This window comes from Mesoplodon densirostris, chromosome 20 (assembly GCF_025265405.1).
Source record: "Mesoplodon densirostris isolate mMesDen1 chromosome 20, mMesDen1 primary haplotype, whole genome shotgun sequence".
Lineage (NCBI taxonomy): Eukaryota > Metazoa > Chordata > Mammalia > Artiodactyla > Ziphiidae > Mesoplodon > Mesoplodon densirostris.
The window spans coordinates 4,809,093-4,831,943 of record NC_082680.1 but is presented as its reverse complement, the minus strand read 5'-3'; the positions used below and the strand labels follow the sequence as shown (position 1 = coordinate 4,831,943).

The 22,851-nt window shown below is 37.3% G+C and overlaps 1 protein-coding gene across 6 annotated transcripts in view; it reads left to right on the top strand.

Annotated features, from left to right (window-relative positions):
• NEIL3 (nei like DNA glycosylase 3) overlaps nt 1–22,851 on the top strand; it is a 476,723-nt gene that overhangs the window by 362,572 nt on the left and 91,300 nt on the right. For 4 of the 6 annotated variants that reach the window (XM_060086013.1, XM_060086012.1, XM_060086010.1 and 1 more), the window contains one exon: nt 8,776–8,902. The gene's annotated coding sequence lies outside the window, so the exon portion shown is untranslated. Of the gene's footprint in view, nt 1–8,775; nt 8,903–11,713; nt 11,770–12,034; nt 12,053–22,851 lie in introns of those variants that run through there. The other 2 variants (XM_060086011.1, XM_060086015.1) reach the window with 2 other exon arrangements.

Here is a 22,851-nt window from a genome sequence, read left to right as displayed (position 1 = left end):
GTGAAGATCACCGTTCCCTCTCCCCACTCCCATCACACCCCCACCTCCACCCCAGTGACTCCAGAATCTCTGATTCAACGCCAATTAGCTCAGTGCCTGCGGGCAAGTCACTGAACACCTTTGGCCTCTGATTTGTTATCTGTAAAATGAGCATTTGTGAGTAGATAGATTCTAATGCACAGTTCAGTTTTGAAAAAAATGATTGTGAATTTAAATTTCATGTTTACAGACAACAGACATTGACATTTTAGGGTTTATGGGACTGTATTCCCTTACAATGTTTTATAAGTTTTGAACCTCAGCTTTATTTTTCTGTTATCTAACGTGGTTCAAAAAGAATTCTACAGATAACGTGAGAGTGGTGTTAATCAGTTTACCCACATCAAGAATTGCTGACAGAAAAATAAGTGTGAATATTAACCTGAAAATTGGAAGTGCCAGGCGATGTTGATCACTTTATGTGTGTCTAGCTGCCCAGTTTTATGCCATTCTGTATGTTTAGAAAGACCTTTTCCTAAAGCCCTTTTGTGGGCATTAAGCACATAATTGATTAAGCTTTGTCATAAGACAAGAAAAAAGAAGCGGAGGAAGTATTTTATTTATAACTGAATCACAAAGCATTATTTATTAGCTACGCCTTTTAATGGCTCATGACATTTCATCAAACTAGGCCACATACAAGACTCATTGTCCTTCCTCCCTACCCCTTTCCATTTTTCTACAATCCTTTATCCTAACTGGCTATGAAAACACAATCATATGACTGGACATAGATCTCAGAATAAAAGGAAAACGCATTGAAAGGAGGATGAAGGCTGTCACAGAGAGTGTTGGGCTCCTTTTTTGCAAAAGGCTGTGCTTTTCCTCCTTTTTTCAGGGTTAGGGCTTTGGGCCAGGGCTGTGAAGTTATTCGGTAAATGTTATTTCCAGTATGTTTTACAACAGGCTTAGATTTTCAAATCTGATGAGGTGTGTCCAAGTCCTGATTCATGTGTCTGAGGTTTCCTTGGCCCCGAACAATTTTCACAGTCAGTCTCCTGAACGGTAGAATCGCAGAAGCCCACTACAGCTCAGTAAACACTCTCTGCATTTCTTCTTATAAATATACGAGAACCTCCTTGATATTCTTTAGCATTTTCTGTTTCGCAAGAGAGCAAAACTTTACTTTTACCGATGGTGATTCTTTCAGTTTTGAGTGAGAATGAAGGACTGATTTTACCATCTGTGAATAGTGACATATATACGTAGTACCAGGATGGCAGCCAAAGTTCACCGTAGTCATCTTTGGTCCTGGAAATTCTATCAGTGCGATGGCCTTTCCCACTTAGATACCTAAATGTACTCTCAGACTTATCTGTGCCTCCCCTGCAAAATAACTCACGTCTTTTAACTCTCTCAGTGGCATCGATCCCACGGGCACTCTTTAAATCAGCAGGGTGGTCAGCATGGAGTCATGTTGAATGTCTGCCTTTCCTCAGTGGTTCGTACCACTGCTCATCAAGCCCTGACACCTTTCCTCAGGATGCCTTCATGTCTTCTCCAGATTTCTTCTCCAGCTACCATGTGAGTTCAAACCCTAGAATCACCACTGAGGTCCCAGCACACCAGTTTGTTCATCTATTGATGAAATATTGCTAGTAAAATTTAACAGAGCTAAGCAGGGGAAAAGGTAAAGAATATGTTAGTTTGAGAGATATAAAGAGAAAGGGAAAGGATGGAGATAGCAAAAGGTGGAAAGAGAAATAAAAATAGAGATGGGGTAGATTAGGGACACAGGTATGGTACAGATACAGATCGGGTAGGGGGTTTTCAACAGCTTGGTACCTACAAAGTTGTAGCAGTATAGCTGATAAGAGAGAACTTTACTCTTTCAAAGAGAGCATCAATAATGAAAGCTTGAAGGTGACTGAGGAAGGAATAGGTTTGAATAGGACCCCAAAACCTTCTGGAAGAGATCGACACTGTCTTCTCAAAGACAGTTTTCATGTAAGTTGGGATGGATGGAGCGGGCCCTCTCCAACACCTGGAGGTAATGAAGCAAGAAGCACAGTGAAAGACAACGGGTTCCTAAGATAAAATCCCTGTGAAAATCAGAGTCAGGGCCAGAGTGATGGCCCCTGAGCCTAGGATGAGGTGGTGATAGGTGCTGTTTCTGGGTTAGGGACACAGTTGACTCTGGCCCAGACTCAGACCTCTGAGCTGCCGATTTTGAACCACAGAAAGTGGTCGTGCTCGTGAGCGAGCTCAGGTCACATAAGAATGAATACTGGGAACCCCAGTCTCTTTGGCAAGGAGAGACAATACAGGCAAATTCACACCAGGAAAGAGGCATTCATCTTCCCCTGCTGAGAACCCACAGCCAGGCCTTCAGTAGAAGGCAGCGCCTCACCTATCTGCAGGAGCATCAGTTCCAGGGCCACATAGCCTCTCCTGCCACAGGGTCCATGTCAGACCTGTGAGTCCTAGCAGCAGGGCCAGGGGCCATCTCACTGGGAGGAGCCCATTCAGTGGATAGATCTTTCTTCCTTTCTTTTTTTCTTTCTTTCTTTCTTTTTCTTTCTTTCTCCTTCCTCCCTCCCTCCCTCCCTTCCTTCCTTCCTTCCTTCCTTCCTTCCTTCCTTCCTTCCTTCCTTCCTTCCTAACTGTGTAAGACAATAGCAATCAGGACTGGTTACCTAGGAATCAGAGGAGGCTTTAGGTTAGGAAGTTCACAGACTGCCTGCTCACAGTAGATCTTAAAGAACCTCGGCTGTGTATTTCAGGACCTACCTGTGCCAATTTTCACACCCAAGCTGTTAAAATGGACCATTTTACTTACAAAGAAAATGCTAAAACCCACCAGGGAAACTGTCTCCTGAAACAATGGGCACTTTGCAAATCTCCTAACTTTTTAAAGCTGTCAAAAATGTTCAAGTGGGAGGATCTGAGTCTCTTCTTACCTATGAAAACTCCAACAGTGGGTGGCCTGAAAGTTTGTGTCTGCAAGGGAGGAACTCTCACCCATGACTCTGATTTTTTTAAGTCATTACCAGATAATAAACCAGACTTTCTCTTTCTTTACATCCCTCTGATCAAGGAGAATTAGATATTTTTGGAAAACCTCCAAAGAAACAAGATATTCCCAGCAGTTTACTTGAACAAATGGCTTCGGATGAGCATAATAATCTCTTAAATATCACTTTTAAATCCTTGTCAAAGAGAGCAAGTCAGCTCCATTCAGACTTGCCCGAGCTGTATAGGGCTCAGCTGCTACTGTTTAACCAAATTCAGGGGCCAGTGTGATGAATCTGCAGGGACCACAGGGCAGGAAGAGAGATTAACTTGGCTGGCAAAGCTGGCAGGCTGAAACTGTCTTCTTTTTGTGCTTTAAAAAAGTCTGTGTTGCCCATCGACAGACGAATGGATAAAGAAGAATGGTACATATATACAATGGAATATTACTCAGCCATAAAAAGGAATGAAATTGGGTCATTTGTAGAGATGTGGATGGACCTAGGGACTGTCATACAGAGTGAAGTAAGTCAGAAAGAGAAAAACGAATATCGTATATTAACGCATATATGTGCAACCTAGAAAAATGGTACAGATGAACCGGTTTGCAGAGCAGAAATAGAGACACAGATGTAGAGAACAAACGTATGGACACCAAGGGGGGAAAGCAGCGGAGGGGTGGGTGGGATGAACTGGGAGATTGGGATTGACATATATACACTAATATGTATAAAATAGGTAACTAATAAGAACCTGCTATATACAAAATAAAATTAAATTTTAAAAAAAGTCTGTGTAAAAAATGTTTAGCTCATCATTCTCTCCTAGCCATTTATGATGCACATTTATATGCCTTAAATTCCCTTTTTAAAAAATTATAACTAATCTATTCTATAAGTTAATCAAATATGAAATTGAAGCCAACACAGTATGTAGGAGGAACAGAAAGTCAAGTTTTATTAAAGTTATGACAGGAGTGAACTATAGCCAAACAAAAATACAATTTTTAGAAGAAATGGCATGAGAAACAGGAACATAACACACATCTATGAAGGGTATTTCTTTTTCATTATTGAGACTCCTATTTGCAGTTCTTTCTCAATGTCAATACCAATAATACTTATTATTGCAAAATTAAGGTCGCCTCTTTTATAAAATAAAGTCAAAAATTGCGACCTCAAAGTTTGATGTGTCACAAGATAGATGTGTGACAAAACACATTCAACAATAACCAGTAAAGTGCTGGAAATCCAAAGGATGTGAGTTGTATTATATGGCACTGAGTCTGGGATTTGGAAGTTATTTTGTGATTATTTGTTGTTGGTCTCCAGGGGGTATGTTTCATGTATTTCTTCCTTTTTACCCAGAATATAGTTTTGCTTGGGTGGTAACCATGAGAGAATAAAGGCGCTGTGGGAAGAGTGCTTGTGTGGTTTTCACTGTAATTTGATCAGTATCAGTAAACAGTTTGTCTGAAAGCTATTCATATAAAAACAAACAACTCTTCAGTAGCTGTTCTTCCAATGCTCCAAGAAGTGAACAATTTATACTCAGGGGAGAAAGTGTATTGACTAAAAAAGATGCATCGACTAGTAACAGATTTTCTCCCCAAACATTGTCTTTCTGGGATTCCCTCCGCCCCCATCATTTGAAGCATCAGAAAAAAACTGACAGTGAAACAATTATCACCAATGGTTCGAATAAAAGTAAAAAACTTGTGTTCATCATGTGGGAAAACAGGGGAAGATTAAAGCAGGATTATACTTGGCTTTAGGTTGGCAGGATAATCCAGGCTGTAATTATGTGTCGGTCATTGACAAGTAGTCCTGGGGTGCTTACTCTGTCCCTAGACTGACCTTTATCATTCTCAGCCCTTGATATTAGAAACTGGGGTTTCATATTTGAGTCTTGCTTTTTTCTCTCTCTACCTCATTCAACCATTAATTCTAATTTCACCTCTCAGCTGTTTCTCACGTGTGTTTCTTCTTTTCTGTATCTCCCAGGACTAGTTCAGGTCCCACCGTCATTTACCTGAACTACTTCAGTGGCCTCTTTTACATCTATTCCCATCTAGAATCTTATCACCCTCTAATTCATCTTCCAAACAGGCACTAGATGACAAATAAAATGCACATGCCACAGTGTCCAAGTACCCTTGTTTGAGACACCAGAATGACACATGGTGTGTACAACTTGGGTGATCTAGCCCATGTCTTTGTGTCCTGCTTACTCTAGGTCTCAAACACGAATCAGTGCCATTGTGCCATTCATTATAGTAGCTCCAGAATTTAGCATAGTGCCTTCAGCATAAGAGGAACTTAATAAATACTGTGTGTCCTAAATAGTTCTTGAATAAATTGACCACTGACACCATTCAGCCCAAGTCAGGATCTTGTCTGGATGCTGTAACAGCTTCCTAACTCTTCCAGCACCCAGCTCTTCTTCCTTGCCTTGTTAAATGCTACTGATGGCTCAGGTCGCAGTTTAAACATTGATTTCTTAGTGTGGCAGTCCCTGACCCTCTTGACTGGGTTGAATTATTTTCCCCTGCATCACCATAGCATCGCTCTGTAGCACTCATCACACTTGTAATTACATGTTTAATGTCTGTAACTTCCTCAGCGAGGCTCTCCCTAATCCCCTTGACAAGGGGAAGTATCGGTATTAAACGTTCTCCTAGGTCATCGTCCTTCTCCTTAACATGCATCACAGTTCGATAAGTATTTGTTGAGTTGAATTGAAAATATATCTCTAGTCCTCAAGGAATGTTGAGGTTTGGCTCTAGCAGTTCCTGTATATTCCTAGCTAACTCTTTCTCATTGTAAAGTCTCAACTGTCAGCAACTCAAGGAACCTTTGCTAATCAAAGTTTACACCACTCCCAGCTAGATTAGATCTCTGTTCTCAGTACTCACATAATACATCATGCACATTTCCGTCATTGCACTTACTAGAATGTATTACAGTGATTTATTTATGGTTTCGTCTTATTAGACAGTAGTTTCTTTGAGATTGGGTTAGACGCCTTGTTCGTGTTTTATATTCCAAGAGTACAGGGACCAACACACACATGCACTCAATGACTATTGAATGGATGGATGGATGAATAAATGGAAAATAGGAACTATATAAACTCTTGCTTCTAAGTAATATATCGTCTCTAATGGGAATGCAGGCTATCTCAGTGGCAAACCGGTATGGACTGAAGAGCTAGTGCCCTCTTGGGCACTCCTCACATGCCCACACCCTAGACCTTGACATTGGACACAATCCCGGCTGAAATTGTGTTTAAGACCTTGACATTTTATGGACACAATCCCGGCTGAAATTGTGTTTAAGACCTTGACATTGGACACAGTCCCGGCTGAAATTGTGTTTAAGACCTTTCTAAAATCAGGGATCAAAAGATCATTTAAACTGAATTATAAAGAATACTTAAAAGTTTTTTAATCCTAAATTTGCAGGCTGAGAATTATATCCATTAGATATATACGTAGGTATATAGGTATATATTCTACCTGTGGCAGGTAGAGTAATGGTCCTCCAAAGATGCTGACATACTAATCCCCAGTGAATATGGTACTTTATATAGCAAAAGGGATTTTGCAGATGTGGTTAAGGTAAGGATCTTGAGATGGGAGATTATCCTGGATTATGTGGGTGGACCCAATGGAATCACAAGGATCCTTATGTAAGGGAGTCGAGAGTGCCGGTCAGAGGGAGATGGGCAGATGCTACACAGCTGGCCTTGGAGATGGAGGAAGGGCCAGGAGCCAATGAAGGCAAGAGCCTCTATAAGCTTGAAAAGACAAGGAAATAAGTCCTCCCTGAGAGCCTCCAGAGAGAACACAGCCTGGCTAACACGTCGATTTTAGCCCAGTGAGACCTCTGACCTATAGAGCTATAAATCTCTGTTGTTTTAAGAGGTAAATTTTAGATAATTTGCTACTGTGGCAATAAAAAAGTATATGTATTTTACATGTGTATGATATGGATTTGTATCTCTGTTATATTTGCCAGTACTCCAGTACTGTTGCCTGTCCTTTGAGTAAGAGTCTAGAGGGAGAGACAGACAATAACGAACATACACAAATCATCACACATTTACAACTGTGGCAGGTGCTGAGGAGAAATACAGCCACCTGTACATTAACACCCAGGCTTCCCTTGTCAAGAGGACTGGGGACTAAATTTACACACACACACACACACACACACACACACACACACACACTTTTCCCAATGGTCCAAAGTTATAGATACAGAGTTGGTCATCTCTTTATATTTCAAGAGGATTTGTATCATGTATATAAATCCAAAAAATCATTGTCTAGAACAGGAGAAAGAGCATGGGAATTTTTGCATATGCCACTTTATTTGTCACTATACCTTGCTCATGTCTATATTTTCAATATAGAACTGGAGAGGACTTAAACATGTTTTCCCCCCCAAAAAATAGAAATTTCTATTTTCCCCCAAAAAAATTAGAAATAGAAATTTCAAAAATAAATTTTCTGGACCAAGGAGAATCATGTGAGATTTTAGCAAGTTGGAATATTTTCATATTTTATATGAAACATCCCCCAAATCCTCATATATTGCCCCCCATGTCAGAATACTTTGCTAATGAATACAGTTTATCTCCTTTCCATCTAAGGTATTTTATTTTTAAATAATCAAAATTTTTCTGCTTATGTCTTTTATAAGACTTAAAAATAAATTTCTTTACCTTCTTTACTCATTTTAAGGTAACAGTTTCAAAAACAGCAATAATTACCTTATTAACAGGTATTTCCCTGTTATATCTAAACTACCATGATTGCTTTTACTGCAAGAAATAAAACCGTCTTCCTCACTGACAGCCAGTCACATTTTTCCAGAAAAATATTACCCCAAAATCTGCATAATTATATGGTATAGATTAAAGATAACAAAGATAAAACTCAGACTGTTTACATAGTTGTTAGTTGGATCTGCAAATAAAAATGAAGTGTACTTAAAATCACAACCACTTGATCATGGGTTATGGGTTACTGTTGTTTTTATTGGCATAATTGATTCCTTGTTGTGTAACAAGAAGTGTGCAGAAAATTTGTTTGAACCATTTATCATAACTTGCATCACATGTTGTTTTTAATATGCTCTTTCAGGAGTGTGGTAAAGGCCACAGAAGACAAATATTAGAAGTGGGTTTTTTCATAGTTTTCTCAAAAAAGAAATTAGTATTTGAAATATTAGTCTTTTAAAATATGTTGGTATTTTAGGTCAGAAAGTCTAAGGTTACTCTTATTTTCCCCCCATGGGTTTATGATAAAAAGAGAGGTAACTATCTTGATAGTTTTTTTGGTTTTATAACAATTGGATTTATATTCCGAAATTAAATTAAGGGAGAAACAGCCTGTAAAGGATTTAATCTAGAGAAATGAATGAAAGAACTGAAATTCAACTTAAATAGTTGAATATCTAATAGTTAAGTATCTAAGTCTAATCATCCTTCTAACATAGATCTCTTAAGGATAGGACCACATAAATAATTCTCACAATATTCATTTGTAATGACTATATTCATAGAATTATTAAGATTTAAGATATTCCCATGGTATTCTAAACAAATTATTAAAAAATGTAACATTCCAGAGATGAAGAATATATCAGCATTCCCCAACAGTGTTATATCTTATTAAATATTTTCATTAAGTATTAATAGATGATATGAAAATATATTGTGCCAAATATGTCTGAGAAATTCTTGATATAAAATATTGATTAGATGTTTTTACTACAGGACTTATTGGAGCCTTGAATTTTGCAGTGAATTTCCAAAAAATAGAAGAGATAATAACATGCAGTGCTTCATCAGCTAAGAAAATCAGTCCCGGTTCTCTTCACTCTATAATCCTGACCTGCTTCAGGTAAGGGGTTCTCAGTTGAAATGATGTCATTCTCAAGTTCTCTGGGAAGATCTGTTAGTTTTATTCTCTCTTCCTACCAGGAGTTCTAGGTGCAGAGAACATGCGTTGACTTGTGGATCAAAACTAAAATTAACTTTAGTGACTTGCGAACCTACCCTCAGCATTCATTCATCCTTATGTGCGAGTAACCCCTGATTTTTAGAGGAATCTTCCTGTTTTAATCGCCTCCTATTCACATTGGTGAGGGAGGATTCCCTTATGGGGATGGCCAAACACAGGACACCCGACACTGGTCAGAGGAGGTCGACAACAGTTTCTTAGTCACGTATACACCCAACCAGTGGGAGGAGGACACTGCAGGCCACACAGGACCACGTGGAGGCTGCACCTGGGAACAGAGTGAACAACCAGGGACTGTGCAAGGCAGGCTTTGTGGCTTCGTCGTATCAAGAGGGTGGAGTGCCCCTCACCCCCGCAGAAGGATGTGATAAACTTGTTTGAATAATTCCACAGGCTGGTAGGGAACTGAAGTCCATGACTCAGGGATAAGCAGGAACTGTACCTGGTCCTCTTGAGAGGAGGGTTGTTTGGCTAGGTGACCTTCTCTGCAGAGAAGAATGTGGCAGGACCTTGTGGTCCAGCTATTCAAGGCCCACCTGGCTTCAGATGTCAAGGCAGCACATTATATTGGGTATAATTTAGACCTTGCACCTCACCCCCTTCCATCCATACTCAGTGCACATGGTTTAGGTAAGGCTTATCCACCCTGGAACCAGACAAGAGCATGTGACCAAGTTTAAATTTATCACAGCCCCCGTCCCCAGAGATTAATTCAGGAATGAGTTTATCACCCAACTCAGGCCAATGACAGTCAAGCTAAGGATTTTTTAATGGGACTTTGGAGAGAGAAATGTGCTATGTTTGAATGCAATTGCTACCAGTAAGAGTGATGGGAGCTGGGTGCTCCCAGAGACCCTGATGTGGAGCCTGAGAATGAAGCCAGCACAGACAAAGCAGGGCCTAGAAATGGGAATGGAGTAGTCTGCTGACCTCACCTGATCTGCATCCAGTCACGCTGGACGCCTCTCTACTGCTGGCCTTTCTAGGCACCTTTTCCATTTTTGACTAAGCAGGTTTGAGTTGAATTTTGTCACTTATAATTTTAATAGTTCTGATTGATATATGAACTAATCTGAAAGAACGCCTGCCCAGCTGTACTGAATGGTTTTGTTAAGAACCACTTTACAGTGTTACCCCTGGCCATATTTTAGAACTCTGCAATGTCCTCACTCATGACCCAGACTCAACCACGGCTCCCTTTCAAAGTGACCTCATTGGATAGCTCTTCTTGCAACGTTACCGTTAAATGAGATTGATCAGCATTTCCACTCCAGTGCAATAAACCATCTTTGATGACCGTGTGCACAAAAACAAGAACACAATGAAAAAGAAATGAAGGATAGGGCTTCCCTGGTGGCGCGGTGGTTGGGAGTCCGCCTGCCGATGCAGGGAACACGGGTTCGTGCCCCGGTTCGGGAAGATCCCACATGCCGCGGAGCAGCTGGGCCCGTGAGCCATGGCTGCTGGGCCTGCGCGTCCGGAGCCTGTGCTCCGCAACGGGAGAGGCCACAACAGTGAGAGGCCCGCGTACGGAAAAAAAAAAAAGAAGAATAATCACTATCATGTCATGATCTATATTAGAAGACAGAAATTGATTTGATCAATTCAGAGTCAATTAGTAGATCTCAATCTATTTATAATTTGAGCAAATATTACAAAACATTTTAAAGAACCCTCATCTTAATAGAATGAAATTAGAAATTAATTTATGTTGGCACTTTCTGCTAATAAAGAAGGACATGTAAAAGTGAAGAGCCAATAACTGTGATGACTATTGCTGGACGAATAACTTGGAAACATAAGTAAATCAAACATTAGAACCTGTAACTTCCAATGTTTTCTCAAGGAAATAGCAACAACATTTACACACTCTTTCATATTTTCATCCAGATAAATCCTGCAGCTCATAGCCACTCAGCAGTGATTTGAAGCAGCAGGGTTGCTCTTAACATTTACACTTGCTTGATGAGAAAATGTTGAAATACTCACAAGTACACTTATTAAGTAAAAGAAATGACGGTGCACACTGGCTGTCTCCAAATGTTGACAAGGGACACAGAGGTAAAGGAGGCAAACACTTTCAAAATGCTAAGTCGTACGTGAAAAAAAAAAATGAAGCCAGGTTTCTGGTATCTTGTCATATATGCTCCTAATCTACATTTGCTTATCTATCACAAATATATTTCATAAATGTAAAAGGAAAATATGCTATTAGAAAGCAGTTGAGATTAATTTGAATTTAGAGACTCACATTATCCGTCACGGGGTGATAAGAAGCCCCAGGGCATGAATTAGTCATTCATGACCATTTGCCTCTGGTGACCTGAGCACAGAGGCAGTAACAACGTATTTACCTGCTAATTTAGTAATTTACTTGATGGATATGAGAGAATTTCAAAGGAAGATTATAACGATACCGGCATACACTTTTCCAGTGTACCAGAAGATTTGCAATAAACACAGCACATAAAACTTTTAAAATACATTTAAAATACCAGAAGGCTAATTCATTAATAGCACTATAAAAGTGTATCAAGGAGGAGAGAAATGTAATTTCTTTAACATGCCCTGTGTAGGTGCAAGCAACATCCCTAAGGTCATCCACAGAGCTACGGTAAAAAGGAGATAACTTTGAAATATTCAAAATGAGCTTCTGTTGTTGGACCTGTATCTTCATTTCTTTCACTTCAGGCATTTGAGCCCCAGAAGGTGGAGGTTAAATAGACTGAGGGTGAAGAGATGTGAAGGTGAGGAATTCCTTATACCCCGTAAAATCGATTTACAATCAACCAATCTTTGATTTTTTTTTTCTTTCCAGAATGGGATTTTCACAAAACATATGAGACCTGTTTATCGTTTTTCTTTGAGCTGAAATGTGAATCTATGGCGTAATATCCAGTAGGCATGTTTTAGAAAATCCTCTGGTTTCGTGAACTTTAAACCAGTATTTAGAAGATAATATGTAAAGTAAAAATGTCCCTGCTGCATGAAGGTTAACTGGATTGTTTCAAGTATAGAGCTGATGAGAAGGTATGCTTGGATCACTATATTTTTATTAAAACTTATATACAGTAGAAAAGAGTCAGCATCTTAATAGTAATACTGCATTCCTTCAATTGCTCTGAAAAGAATTTAACTTTATATTTTTATTATCGATAAGATTTACACACTTAATTCTCTTGGATTAACTATTATATTTTTCACAAGTAAAGCTATTGTCAACCTGGAATCAGAGCCAAGAGTCTTTCTGTATTTAAATGTAGAACAGTATTACTATAGTGCAAATGAATGGCTTCCACCCAGCTTAATTATGTTCAAGCTACAAAAAAATGCATATGTTGTATCTATGGATTTGCAAATATGAAGCAGGGGCTCCCTCTACATAACCGTCTGTGCATTGTTTTTGTCTTTTAGTTTTTCTAGCACAGACACTAAAGCCAAATTCTCTTTAAAATCAGAAGTTGATCATTGGAACATGAGGCTGATTACATGTAATAACATGCTATTTCCTAACCACTCAGTAAATTGGAAATGACAGTAGTTGCAATAGTACATGTATTTTGTAGAAAATAATCTACTGTTAGGCCACAATGGAAAAGATGTGTGAAAATACTAAAATTGTAATTGCAAATGAAAAAAATATAGCCAAGTTACTAAGCTGAAGACACATTGGAAGTATCACCAGCTATGCAGTCTTCATGTTGCATTTTGGACCATTGAAGAGATAGAATGCAAAAAGATTCTGAATGTGTTCTAAGAATAAGAAAGGTACATTAGTTACATTATGTACCTAATGTCACCACCAAATCGGTGACTTCTATGGATGAATTACCCAATAGCGTAGCTCTTCATGTGCTCACTGTCAACTCCAAAAGCAGATGTTTTGTTTTCACTCACTTCTACAACCCACCCCAATCCCACTACAAGACCACAGCATCCAATCCTGCCTGTGCTTCTGGCCTGCTTTCCTGCCCTGCGAAATTCAAACTCAACACTGCGACACCAACTTTCACCTTAGTGTCCAGCCCACTGTCCTGAACTACATAGTTCACACTTGCAAGACTTACAGTTGCATGAGCCAATTCCTTCAACAGCTCCCCGCACCCACACGCACACACACACACACACACACACACACACACACACGCTCTCAACTCCCTCTCTCTATCTAATCGGGCAACCATAACAAAACACCATAGGCCGTGGCTTAAACAACAGAAATTTATTTCTCACAGTTCTGGAGGCTGGAAGTCCAAGATCCAGGTCCTAGCAGGGTTTGGTTCCTGGTGAAGACTCTCCTCCTGGCTTGCAGATGGTGCCTGCTTGCTGTGTCCTCCCATGATGGAGAGGAAGAGAGCAAGCTGTCTGGAGTTGCTTCTAATAAGGGCACTAATCCCATCATGAGGGCCCTACCCTCATGACCTCATTTAAATTTAATCACCTTCCAAAAGCCCCATCTCTAAATATCATAACATTGGAGGTTGGGGCTTCAACATAACATATGAATTTGGGGAAGGAACACAATTCAGTCCATAGTGTCTGCTCTCTTCTTAACTATCTATCAATCAGATACATACAGATCTATATCCTATTATTCTCTGGGGAACACTCACTAATGCATCTTATTATCCCTGGAAAATCTAAACTGCAAAATGGCTCCTTCCCTCTGACCCAGTCGTATTTCCAGAGCACTCTCTTTCTAACTATTGCTTTGGCTGTTCTTCACCTACAGTGAGACTTTCAATCCCTGGGCCACTTTCTTCTTGCAAACCATCAACTGCCTTCTAGCTTCAGTTTCCATTCTCAGCTGAGCACTCAATGCTGCCACTGTAATTTCCTCAGAATTTATTCCATCGTTTCACCTCATCCTTCAAATCACAAAGGTTATCAATAAACTTTATTTGCTCAAGCAATCAATACTTTTCTGTTCTACTTTACTTAAGATCTTTATGTCTTTTAATTCTATCGATTCTCTTGATTACTCTGTGTTTCTAGACATTATATTTGCTGCAAACATAAAGAATATGTAAGGATCGCTTTTACTACAGGATGTATCCTGCATGAAGGTCATAGGTCTGGACATAGGTCATAGGTCACTGGACACTCCAGTGCCTAGCACAGTTTCTGTTTAGTAGTAAATAGATGCTTAATAAAATCTCATTAAGAGAGTAAGCCCTCTCACGAAGAAGAATTCTACATCAGTTGATGATGACAGGCATAATCAGTCATAATAATGGTTATTATAATTAAAGTAGAAAGTGGGGAAATGTTGAGGATGAGGTATTTAGTTCATGATAATACTTCTTCCTTTCATCTTTGATAAGTGACAGCAAAGAGTTCATTTAGCCCATAGGAATAATGATGTAGAAATGCCATACACTCCATTTTATCCTACAATTTAAACCAAAGATACATGAACTTTCCTGTAGAATGAATCTTGTAGTAAAAGTATCATCTCATAGTCTTTAAAATACATTCTCAACAAACATGATGTCTAAAGACACAGCCTGGTTTAGTGGAAAGCATACCTGACAGGGAACTGCAGACCTCACTTGTAGCTCTGGTTCTGGTTAATTTGCTATGTTTTCTAAGAGAAGTTAGTTAACTGCCTTAACATTCAGTGTCATTACAAGTGAAGGGATTGGATTTGATTATTGCTAAGGTCTCTTTGAGGTCTAAATTTCCATTCTAGTCTAATGAGATTTAAATTTTTAAAGGTTTTACTTCTTACTCCCTTTATTTTTAAATGTAAAAATCACCATGCAGCACTTTTCCTTGCCTAAAAAAAGTTTCTTTGTCAGCATTTCAGGATGCTTAGACATAAACCTTTATACGCTCTAACACCAAAAAATGCTAATTTTTCAGTCATCTTAATGTTTTTAGACTCCATAGAGTCTGTCATATTATTAATTTTTTTAGTGGGACTAGTAATAAATAATATAAACTAAGTCTTTAAAGTTGGTATGTATTTTGCCTTTCTTTTCACTTAAATTGGACATTACAATATTTTATGACAGATTATCATATCAAATGAAAATATGAATGCAGGTATGTAATAGCTACTAGCACCTTGTATTATAAGATCACTTTAAACTTACGTTGAGAATGATGTCTATTTACTTTAGTATTTGTATATTTTCAAATGAGGATTAAAATACTACCACCATTAATATATGGTACAATTAAGCACTTCTTATCAGATTTATAGAATAACATACCATAAAAATTTCTCAATACAAAAAAGAATATTTCTAATCCTTAATCAATATACAGTTATTATGGGCAATACTTAGTGTAGTCATAGTATACAAGAATGTTGAAATTAACTTTTCAAAAGCCAGGACAGAGTATGAAATGTCACATAAAACTAATTAAAGTTAATAATCCTGATTTAACTCACTTAGTCTATTTTTCCCCTTCTGTCAAATAAAGGACTTAGAGTAGATGATTTGAGATAGAATATTTTGTGACTCTGTGAGGAAATGAGGGTAAGTACTGAGTGATAATGGGGTTTAAGGTAGACCTGGAAATGTATAGGATTGTCATAGCAGAAGAGAGACAGGACTCCCAGGCCGAGAGTACAGCTTAGGTATGTCTTGACTCATCTTTTGTTTAAATGATGGAGATAAAACAACAACTAAAACTCTACCTGCATAGTCTGATATTTTAGCTACTAGTCAAATGTAGCTCTTAAAACATAATTTTATTTATTTATTTATTTTTTTGCGGTATGCGGGCCTCTCACCGTTGTGGCCTCCCCCGTTGCGGAGCACAGGCTCCGGACGCGCAGGCTCCGGACGCGCAGGCTCAGTGGCCATGGCTCACGGGCCCAGCGGCCATGGCTCACGGGCCCAGCCGCTCCGCGGCATATGGGATCCTCCCAGACCGGGGCACGAACCCGTATCCCCTGCATCGGCAGGCGGACTCTCAACCACTTGCGCCACCAGGGAGGCCCAAAACATAATTTTAAATTAATTTAAATTAAAAATTCATTTCCTCAGTCACACTAAACACATTTCAGGTGCTCAGCAGCCATATGTGACTACCCCACTGGACAGTTCAGACATTTCTATCATAACAAATTTCTACTGGTCAGCAATGCATCTAGATAATAATAAGCAAAAGGAAACAGGGAAATCCAATGTCTATTTGACTATAATATGGTCTGTGTCTTGCTTAAGAGAAGGTAGAAATAACTTTAGACTTTATTTTAAACTATATAATTAAGTATGTTTGCTGACAAAAATAAGATCTATATTCTTCTCCATGCATGCAGAGAAAAAGAAGGGAGTGTAGAAAATTATCAACCCCAAAGAAGTCACAGAAGGAGAAAAATTACAGTGGAAAAGATAGATTTCTTAAGATTGGATTCAGCTACGAGAAACACGCACACATACAGACACACACACACAGATATAGATTTAAATATGGAAGATGTTTATTTTGTGCTCACATTAATCACATAACTGTCCAGAGATAAGAAATCCAGAGCTGCTATGGTCACACAGTTCAATGCTGTCCTGAAAGACTATTCAAGTCACCATTCAGCCATCCCTGGGATGTGGTCCTGGTCTACATGATCTAAGGAAGCATCCATATACCAGGAACAATAATGCTGGAAAGGGCCAAAAAAAAAAAAAAAAAAGAAAAGAAGAAGAAGAAGAAGAAAGCAAGAACATCCTCCACTGTCTCCTAATAAAGACTCTGGAAGGCTGTATGCTTTATATCCCATTGGCCAAAATGTAGTTACGTACTCACACTTAACTCCAGGGTGGCTGGAACATGTAATATTTATTGCAGTCAGCCATGTGCCCAGCTAAGAGGTCTATTCAGAAGAAGAAAGAGAGAATGCATATTGTGGTACACTGCCAAAGATAAAAGCATAAAATAAAATATATTTATAGCTGTGATATATCAGTAATTATAATAAATATTAACAGATTAAACTTTTATATGAAAAGATTAAAATTGTGACTAATATCTAATCCATCTAGAAACTTCTTGCTAGAAATATATATAAATTTATATATAAATATATATAATATATATATAATATAAATATATATAATATATATATATAATATATATATATATAAATATATAAAACAAAAACATTACAGAAAGGAAGAAAATAAAAGAATTGGGAAAGTATACAGTGCTCAGTGCTAATAATAATTAAAGATATTTCTAGTAATATTAAAATTAGATGAAATAATATTAAAGGCAAAAGGCATTAATAGGGATAAAAGGAACACAGAATCTCCATGAAATAGAAAAACTATGAGCTTGTATGCACCTAACCACACAGCTTCAAAATACATAAAGCAAAACCAGAAAGAATTATTAACAGAAACTAATAATTCCACAATTATAGTGGGGAATTTTAATACAACTATAACAGAAACCGATTAAACCAAATAATCAAAGATTTAATGTTCAAAAGTACATGTTTGTTCTAGTACGTGTATAGAAATCCTGCATACAAACAATATAAAATATGTACATTTTGGTTAAACTTTTATCTTCAAATAATTTTAAACTTACAGAAATATTGCAGAAAGAGCACAAATAACACAGTTTCATACACCCCCCCTCCAACTTGCTTTTATGTTAACATCTTACATAAACGTAATTATTAAACTAAGAAATTATCATTAGTACAACACAATTAAAGACTTTATTTGGTTCTCTCCAATCTGTGACAGTTTCTCAGTCTTTCCTTGTCTTTCACCAGCATCACACTTTTGGAGACTACGGGTCAGTTATTTTGTGTCTCTCAATTTGGATTTGTCTGATGTTTCCTCATGATCAGATAGAGTTTATGCATTTGGGGCAAGAATACCACAATTATGCTGTGCGCTTTTCAGTACATCTTGTCAGGGAGCACATAATGCCCATATGTCTTATTATTGGACATGTCACTTGCTTAAGCTGGTGTCTGCCATAATTTTTCACTCTGAAGTTATAATTTTCCCCCTTTTAATCAAATATCTTAAGGGAGACTTCTTGAGACTAGGCAAATATCCTGTTTCTCTTCTAATTTTTGCCTAGGAATTTGAGCATGCACTGGCAGCCCTTGCCTGAAATAATGATTCCCATGGTGTTCTAACGGCAATCCATTGTTTCCCTCTCTCATATATTTATTCAGTGGAATTTTTCTGTAAGAGAGCCATTCTTTCTTCCTACCTATTTACTTATTTGTTCATATTAGTATGGACTCAGATTTTTAAATTCTATAGGTTCATTATTTATTTTGTTCCTGCAATCGCTACACCTTTGGGCATCAGGACCTCCTCAAGTTGGCTCCTTTGCCCTTGCGATCTGTTGCTTTTTGAGAACTTCCTTATTTATTTATTTATTTATTTATTTATTTATTTATTTATTTATTTATTTATTGGTCTTCGTTTCTGTGCGAGGGCTTTCTCTAGTTGCGGCAAGCGGGGGCCACTCTTCATCGCGGTACGCGGGCCTCTCACTACCGCGGCCTCTCCTGTTGCAGAGCACAGGCTCCAGACGCACAGGCTCAGTAATTGTGGCTCACGGGCCTAGCTGCTCTGCAGCATGTGGGATCTTCCCAGACCAGGGCTCGAACCCGTGTCCCCTGCATTGGCAGGCAGATTCTCAACCACTGTGCCACCAGGGAAGCCTGAGAACTTCCTTACTTTTTGACATCAATGCTCCAGGCTCATCTCTTATTTTCCCTACTTCAGCCCTGGAATATACCACTTCTCCAAGGAACCTTGAAAATGGTTAAAGGCTTGTTCTCAAAATAATTTTTTAAAATTTCATAATGCAGGAAATATTATTTCTCCATAATTTCAGCTGTTGAGTTGTTTGTGCAGCCACTACACAGAACAGCTGCACCATTAAATGGGCATTCGTTTTCAATTATAGTTTCTTAAGGAGAAAAATGCCTTAAAGTTAGTTAAATAGCTAAAAATTAGAGTTCTTAGTTTCCTTCATTTAAATTTTTGAGTACTGTACACTGAACAATTGCACAAAGATTAGATTTATTATGTAATCTCCAACATTCTGCCTTATATTGCTTAAATTGTGTAAACATTTGTTGGTTCAAAAAGTATTGAATATTCTATCTTAAGTAGCTGACATACTCTTTGTTAATATGCTAATTTCATTCTCAAAGTCTAACTTAATCCTCAAATTTATTGTCCTACATATTTAACCATTTGAAAGTTTATAGTAGTTTTCTTCATGGTATTAATATTTATAGTCATTATTAGTTACTACAGCATTGTGCTTTTGCAATAATAAATAGATCCTTTTGTTTCAAAATAGTTTTTCGTCACAAAAACAACATAAGGAGAATTTTCTTTCTGAGTACCATCTAGATTATTTACATATATTTTAAAATGAATATTCAGATACAGAAAATCCAAATAGCATGTTTTATTTGTATTTCTGATGTTGTAACCATATTTAAATATGAAAGAAACCTTTGAGATCACAGAATTATTGATCATACTCAAGTTCAGGGATGCCAGAAATTATATTGAAGTTGGCTTGCAGCTATTTAGTCTATTAAGAACCAAGGTTGAAGTTCCACTAAATAGCTGGTTTTGGCCAAGTATCAAAGCCAAACAAAATCTCCATGCAACTCTAATAACTAGGAATAAATCTAACATAAATTATAATAACATGTTGAATAATATTATAAGGACTTGCATAAATGGAAATAAATCATGCTCATGGTTGAAAAGCCATGATATTATAAAAATATAATTCTCTCCAAATGAATTATTAATTTCAACTCAATTCCAAGCAAAATTCCAGTGGGGTTTTTTATAGAACTTGACAATCTTATCCCAAATTCACATAGGAGATCAATGAGACAAAAATAAGTTAAAAAAAAAATAGGGGGTCTCCAAGGGGTCTCCAAGGACATCTTGAGGAAGAGGAGAGGTTTTCTAATTTGAACAATGGTGCCACATGAGTTTGCATGGCTCAGTGGGTCTTGTCCTAACAAATGACAAGCCTTGGTATAAAGGTATAAATTAGACATATGCAATAGAATTCAGAGGACAAAAACAGACCTGTGAATATTTAGAAAATTGATACATGACAGAAAGGGTATTAGAAATAAATGAAAGGTTTGTTTTTCAGTAAATGTTACAGTGAGAACAGATTTTATTATACATAATAAAAATAAAATAAGATATACTTTACAATCCATTCTAAGTGAATGAAAGATCTACTCTGTAAAATTTTTGAAAGAAAACATAGTAGATATCTTTATATCTACAAGGTAGAGAAAGACTTCTTAAACATAATTCAAAAGCCTCAAAACATAAAAGAGAAAGTTGATAAATTTGAATACATTAAATTTTTAACTCTTCAACTAGAAACCATAAACAAGTGAAAAGATCAGTTGCCAATTGGGAGAGGCTATTTGCAATTCATGTAATTGACTAAGAATTAGGTATAAGAACATACAAAGAGCTCTTACTAGTTAATAAGAAAATAGGCCAACAACCAAAAAAGTGAGAAAGAAAATGAATAGTTAATCCAATGACAAGCCAATGTCCGATAAATGTATGGAAATATACTCAAGCTCATTTCTAAGTTGGGAAATGAAAAAAATAGCAAAATATTATTTCATATCCATCAGATTGACAACATTGAAAGTGCTTGATGATATTAACCATTGGTAAGGTTGTGGAAAAATAGGGAACTTTTATACACTGCCAAAAGTGTAAAGTGTATACACGTTCCCTGGAGGGCAATACAGCAGCTTCCTGGTAAAGTTGTAGATACACACATTTGAACATTTAAGTAGGTACTCTTCTAGAGAAATCCTAGCATGTGTGGCAAGCAGACATATGGTGTGACATGCATGTTTATAACAGTGAAAGACAGGGCACAGTCCTAACTGCTCATTGAATAAATTGTCATGCACTCCATCAAGAGCCGAATGTACAGGACCTAAAAATGAATCATTCAGGGATGTATGTATTAACACGGTGAAAACTCAAAGACAGAATACTGAAAAATAATGGCAAGTTAAATAATGATATTCACAGTCTCAGACTATTTGTATAAAGACTGAAAATATACAAAACATGACATAGTGTGGATGTATAGATCCTTGTGCAGTAATAGTATAAATGCATACACGAAACTGACAAACATTCTAGTGAACAAGATATGAATGGAGGGCAGAGAGACAGTCTGGGAAAGGTAGCCAAGTACTGCAATTCTTTGTGTGATCTTTCATTTCTTTAAAAAATCTGAATGTATCAAATTGTTAAAGATTTGATAAAGCTTCGTGTTGTTCCCTTGGTGTGATGATTGTAGTGTTTCCATACTTTTCTGTATGCTTAAAAAAATTTGCTGATAAAAATGGAGGTTTTACCATGCACATTGAATAAAGAATGATAATAGAGCCAAAAGTAACATAATTATCATAGTAAACACAGATACAGGACAAAACACATAAGTCAAAAAAATAAAATAAAATAGTAAAATAAAAAGTTACAGCAAGCACTGCACAACTTTCCTCCTGTGTATCTGTAAAATGCCACCTTTGATTAATAAGGAAGTTTGCATGAGAGTGAACACAGCTGCCTTATAAATCAATCAGCGAAAGAGGAGTTAAAGACAATCATTTCCATTGTGTGCTCAGGAAATAAATTTCCTGTCAAAAATAAAAGCTTCTTGTCCAAAACAAAATAACATGGCCATAATGTGACTAATGGCTGAATGAATCTAACAGCAAAGATCAGAAAGAGATTCCTCTGAAATTTATGAATTACCAAAATTATGTATGATGATGTAAAGTTATGTTTAGGTAGGAAACACAGACTTTATTTTTTAAGAGTGAAAATTTAAAGTTAAAATTGAGTTACCCTATGAAAAGCATGATACTTTAAATAAATCATCTTTTGACATTTAAATAACTGATCACCATGATTTTAATTTAACAAAGTCATTTATTTCACAGGGAACTGATTATTTTCCCTAGATTTCCAATTGCACTTTCAACCACATAAGTTCTGACATTAGCTAGCGCCAACATTCCACCTATTTATAAAATTCCCTGTACCCTGTTGCCGTTTAGCACAGTGAATACCCATTTGTAAACAAAATGGTGATACATTATGACAGCCAAAGGGCAGAGCTTTACCTGGACAGAGATTCATCATTTTTTAATGTAGCACAGCTTGGTGTTTGCATTGTCATCAAACACTCTGAAAGGTGCTTGGAGAGATTGATGACCTAAACGATTACTGAAACTTAATAATACCATCAGCAACTGTAGGTTGATATTGCACACAACGGAAATAGTACATTCATTCTCGTCCATGCTTATTGTTGGCCAAGTTATATTAATATTTTGACCAGATAAAGTGTTAGAGAAAACTGAAATCTTTTTCTATAATAGTAATTATATGATATTTTGATATGGTTTTAGCAAGTGCCATACAAAAATAATTCCATTGCATATATACCCAGAAGTGGGATTGCTGGGTCATATGGTACTCCTATTTTTAATTTTTTGAGGAACCGCAATACTGTTTTCCATAGCAGCTGCACTACTTAACATTCCCACCAAAAGTGTGCAAGGGTTCCAATCTCTCCACATCCTCAAATTGAAATCGAGATCTCAACGCAATATCTGCATCTCCATGTTTATTGCAGCATTATTCACGAAAGCCAAGATATGGAAACAACCTAAATATCCATCAACAGATGAATGGATGAAGAAAATATGTATATACATAGAATGGAATATTATTTAGTCTTCAAAAAGAAGGAAAGCCTGCCACGTGCAACATGTATGAGCCCAGAGCACATGATGCTAAGTGAAATAA